We start from the raw sequence: 5,851 nt of genomic DNA, 5'->3' as shown, positions 1-5,851 counted from the left end.
ACCTTTGAATCTACGTCAAAATGGTCAAAGTTACCATGGAAACTATCACAATCAAACTCCACTATGTATCATTAGACACTTCAATTCTGTATCCATGTGAAACTAATCTTCCTGCCAACATTTATAATACAAACTCAATAAGAGACCTTCTTTCATGGGTCTCATTTTGCTTTCATAGGGGGCATATCAAAATTGTTCCTTGAGGCTTAAATTACCAAACTTGAGCTACTTTAATTGCAGGAGTAAATTCCAAATGGTAAAAATGGTATGTATATATAAACGACTATTCAGGAAGAAATTTAGGCACTCTAACCAAACAATCTTATTGATTATTCTAACAAAAGTGAAAACAGCATGATACAGACTCCACTAAACCATTACAGATAACAAAGCGATAACAAAGATCAAGCAGACAATTTGTACCTATTGCTGCTCGGTTGTGTTATCAAGGCTAGCCAAGAAACTGTACCACGACACCAAGTGATGTTGTCAGAACTACCCCTTTGATAGGCCTCCTGTAACAGTTTCTTTGCTGCTTGTTCTGGATCTTGTAGGGGTTTGACAATAGCTACCACCGCCTCCTGAATTTGGAACCAAATGAAAAAGAAAGGGTTCAATCTTCGGAGATGATATTTCAGGTACCTACTTTTTTTTTTGTTTTTTGTTATTTTCTTCTTTTAAAGTATACCTCATTCGTTCGTGACAACATCCCACAATCAGTCACTTGCAAGGATGAGGAATTCGAGAGATCCATCAACCGCTTCCACCTGCATTCAACAGTAGTCGAAGCAGTCAAAGGCATTACTGTCAGATGATGATATGTCTCGAGTCTTGAAGACAATAACATTGTAGGAATAAAGTGATAGGTCAGAGATCAAACATGAATTTCTGGATCTGCGACAACAAACTGTTTCAGGTGCCTATCACCAAATGCACGAGAAACGGCAAGAACACCACCGACACGCCATGTCCCTGCAGTTACAGTTGATCAGTATTTATATAACGAAATGATCTAAACTGATAAAAAATGATGGAGGAGATCAAGTACCAGCCCACATTACAAAGCCCCCAGCATCCTCAATCCTTTGCTCTCTCATCTGTTTGGTCAGGCTTGTGATCCCTTGAGACAGCTATAGCTGCAAAAGTTACAAAAAATAGCGTGAGCCGAGTTCCTAGTAAAGAACTAAACTTTTAAGAGGCTCAATCAATAATTCAATACAAGATTCTGGTGATTGTATTCTATTTCAGATACTGAATTTGTTAAAAACAGAACCTTCAAGCACATCCAGAGAAAATCATCTCCATATTATCACCATCAAAATAGAGTGATTGGTTTAATTATGAGAGCTCACATCAACCAAGTACCACAACAGGTTGATTTGCCAGGTCTCTGTTGTTCAAAGTACCAAGAACTGGCTTTTGACCATGATGCACGAGGGACAAAAGGTTTCTTTCTCTAAATTACCAAGCAATCAGAAGAATTGCCGTTGCAATCTACTGCACAAACTAGAAGCAAAACTTACCATATGGGGAACAAAAGACTTTTTTCTCTAAATTATGAAGCACCCAGAAGTTCGTTTGGTCAACTACTCTATCATGATCAGAAAATTGCTTTTGCAATATATTGTAAGAACCAAGAAACAGAACTTGCAAGTAAAATGGGTGCTCTACAAGAAATTGGCACAACTGTTTGCCTCAGAAAAGGACTTGTTGCAACTGATGCCACTGAAAAACCAAGAATCAGATGTTTGTATCAAGAGGTTCATAGAATACATAAACTTTTGTATTAATTGAGCACAAGTTGAGATGCCAAACTCGATTTAACAAAGAAAAAGTGGGAAAAAAAAAACAACGAAAATTAGAACCACAAGCAGCTTTTAATATGCTAAATAAAAAGTCTTTATTAGTTACAATTTTCAAGATAACTGGATCGAGTGATGCAACAAATTCTAGATTGATTTTTCGACCCAATCAATTGAAATGAGAAGAGATTGCATGGATATCTTATAAAGAATACAGAACAACCTCAACGGGCATAAGAACAAACATAAACAACAGGATTCAATGACAACAAGTATGTCAACAGCACCACACAGTACTGTTTATTGCCATTCATAAATCAATCAGAAATTTGAATCTAGTTAGAAGGCAATAATCTCAAACTAAAGATGACCACATATAGTAATTGAACCATGAGATGAACAAATGGGCAAGCAAACATCCAAACAAAAGCAAATGGTAGATCACGGATAATGATTATGGAAATATGTAAAATGTTAAATACCAAGCTCTACATACATGAGGGATGATTTTTGATAAAAAATATGTAAATTTGGCAAGAAAAAATAATGGAGACACAATAATATCTACCTAAAGTTCCATATAAAAAATATATTCTTTAACACTGAACAAAACAAATAATGGAGAAATATGCTTATGACAAGCTTCAGGATTAAGGAAACATCAACTTCCATTGTCATCCTGTTTTGTCATTGGCGTGAATAGTTAAACTCCCGATCGTCGAAGTCTACGATTAGATGGTTTTGACAAGGGTCAATTCCAGAATGCAAGAAATATAACCAACAAAATGTGGACTGGAGGATAAAAGACCGTAGAATAATAAATCACACCAATAAAAATCCCATTTGTAGATTCCAAGACATGTCATACATCTAAAGTGGTACCAAAACCTACTATGTACAGCGCTAAATGGAAAGTTTCATCAAGGAACAACACTCAAGCGATGAACAAAAAATAGTTCTTAGATCATACATTAAAGACAAGATAACATGACTAAACTATTAGTATACAATTTCACCAAAAGTATGTAGCTATGAAACCACTGTAGCATCGATAAGTCATAAAGACATTAAGTGCAATGGCTTATAGAAGTAGCATAAAAAAGTGATTATTATTCTTTAAATAATGCTGTGTAAAAATTGGATAACTTAATATTAAGTTTCCAATCCTGTTTAACTTGCTAGTAAACTATTAATCTTCAAATCTCATTTCAAAAAGAGTACATGCAATACGAGAGCGTAATGAACTTTAGCACCTCATCCATCATCAACAATTTAAATCCTCATTTATCACCATAAGTGTGCAGTTTCAGCCATTTCTGAAGATTTTTTCGCAGGTTCAATTCTCCAATTTCAGGCTTAAATTCTGTGAATCCAAACAGGAATATGTTCTCTTTCTCCTTCCTGTCTATACTTTTTTATATTACTATATTTTTGAAGAATCTGAAACTATATGATTATTTGTTTCAATGTGTTCAGTACACCAGAGACACACAGAGCTACTATAGCATTTGGCAGGATCAAGAGAAGGCCAAAAAACTTTGTTGGTCTAGAACCTACATATATCCTAAGAACCTAGATGTCACTGGTGTCACATTCTAAATATTGCTCTTAAATAGGTTGGGTTGTCAGAATACAGTTAGTAAAAAAAAATGCAGTAAACTCCATCTAAATTGAGCCGGTTTAGTTCTAGATTAAGTACAGAAATCCGTTACACATAATTGATGATAAGAGAACTGATTTAAGGATGAGGGGCCTACCATCTCCTCCTCTACATATGACAGCTCTAGAGTCCCCAACATTTGCAACGAGCAAACGATCACCAACAAGGACAGCTGTTGATGCAGTTGAACCCGCCTCTCGGTTCTGGCTGTTCTCAGATTTCAAAAATTCTGCGTCCGTGTGGTTGTATGCATCAGCTGAAGGTAACAGCACAGATGAATTTCATAAGCCAAATATTATTGTTCTCTAAAAGCTCTTTCATAGTACAAAATGCAAATCAGCACCACCTATAGCTGATTTTGTATCGGTAATGAACTTTGGATGCCTGAGTAAGTTGCTGAAGAGGTTTTGTTTAACATACTCTGCTACTTGGGCACCGCCATGACCTACATAACCACTCATCAAAGCATCAAAGTCTAACGTTAGGATATTGAATGTATAAGCAACTCTCCACGAGAGAAATTTACCCTAGAAAAGGATTGAAAGAAGCAAGTTAATGAATGGGTTTTCTATGTCAGTTTTACCAAAAATTTGCAAATACAAAAAAAAAAAAAGATAAGACATTCTAAACATAACAAAGACAACAAAATACTGCAGAAATTTTACCATCAAAGACCCCAAACAAGCCAACAATTTCTCCATCAACGCTGTCAATTCGCGTCTCATAGAAGTCTTCCATCGAAGATCTTTTCCCCGGACAGCTTGCATACCCATAACCAAACTTCCCATCTTGACTGTCTTGAAAGAAATAAGCATGAGTTTTAATGTTAGATTGACACGCAAGAGTAGGATGTTTCTTTACAGCCTACTTTAGGCAACATATTCAACTGCAGATTCAAGAACCACAATTAACAGATAGGAAGCAGTTCTATGAGTTTATTCAGCGTAAAAGAACCATGTTTCCCATGTAAGTTCACACATCCATATCTGACGAACCATCTCATAACTTGTTTGTCAATTATTAAGGATCTAACTTATATTGAATTATTAAGGAATAAACGACTGTTTATACATAAAAAATAAATAAATAAATAAATCTCTTCCAATAACTAGCTAGTTTGTCTTCGAATTAGAACTCAAAATATATGAAGCGAATGCTAGCATAAGATCAGCTCGAAAATCGCACGAGATACGAAACATAAACAAATCTAGAAAAGAATATCGTAAGCCTTAATACGACTTCACAAGGAATAAACGAACGAGACCTGAGTCCTCCCCCGCTGACCGGAGCACCGTCTGCTTGAAGCCCACTGATGGAGTTCAAATACCCCATCTTCCCTCCGAAATATTCGCCCCCCAAACAAAGATCAAAGTGAGGGAAGATCCCACCGAAACCACCGAAACAAGAAGGCCGATCCAATCAGCCTGGAAAGAAACCCATGCCCGATTTCCTCACACTCGAATCAGCCGTCGATCCCCACCGCGACCAAATTCACCCCCTGCAATCGACATCCGATACCCCCTCCCCCCCACAAACGTTTACCACGTCGATCAACGGAAGCAATCTCGAACTCCAAAAAGAAAAGAGGGCAGATGAAGAGATCCTTCACCGAGAGACAGAGAGAGAGAGAGAGAGGAGACGCCGAGCACTGGTTTCGATCGCTGGCAACGGGGAAGAAACGTCGAGGGAGGAAACAACGGATTAATGGTGGGGGGTAGGCGGTGGGTTTTGAGTAGAAGTTAAAATGTATGAATGGATATGCTTAGGTCTCCATTTGGTACCGAAAATAAATAGATAAATAAATACACATGTCTCAAGAAAAATAACTTTAATTGAGCGTTAAAGTATAATTAATTAAGTTTAATTGACTAAATCGAAGATCTAATTAGCAATATATGAGCATACATAACAATGCTATAATAACAATCAAAACTTAAAAGGACAAAAAATGGTTGTAATAAATCATACATTTGTGTGTGAGAGGTCACTTCTATCTTTCCTTTGCGTGCTTGCATTGCTTAAGTGGTTGCCATCACGTAACCGCATGCCATCGTTATACTTGTCGCTTGTTTGGGTGTTCTTTTCGATGCATGATTATTCCATTTCTTATGAGATATATATATATATATCGGGAGGAAGCATAATATAATGCAGCTTAATTCCCGATGGAATTAACGTGATGAACACCGACATTTTCTCGAGCATAGTATATTAACATGATAGAGCTTTTTTTCTGGGGGATTACCGATGAAATCCATGTGGGGAAGACGAGCACGTCGTTGACTTCGATCGGAAGCTGTGGCGAGGATCGAAATGACTCAGGCAGTTGGCAAGTCAACGCCTCAATCCACCAATTTTTAGTGAGGATGAATGCGATGCAAATTCCCTG

At 37.1% G+C, this 5,851-nt stretch overlaps 1 pseudogene; it reads right to left on the bottom strand.

Moving 5' to 3' along the window:
• Window positions 1–689: 689 nt before the first annotated feature.
• On the bottom strand, window positions 690–5,365 carry LOC135655997 (probable protein phosphatase 2C 59; annotated as a pseudogene).
• Window positions 5,366–5,851: the final 486 nt, after the last annotated feature.

The sequence above is a fragment of the Musa acuminata genome, unplaced genomic scaffold (assembly GCF_036884655.1).
Source record: "Musa acuminata AAA Group cultivar baxijiao unplaced genomic scaffold, Cavendish_Baxijiao_AAA HiC_scaffold_136, whole genome shotgun sequence".
NCBI lineage: Eukaryota > Viridiplantae > Streptophyta > Magnoliopsida > Zingiberales > Musaceae > Musa > Musa acuminata.
This window is presented reverse-complemented; position numbering and strand designations above follow the sequence as displayed.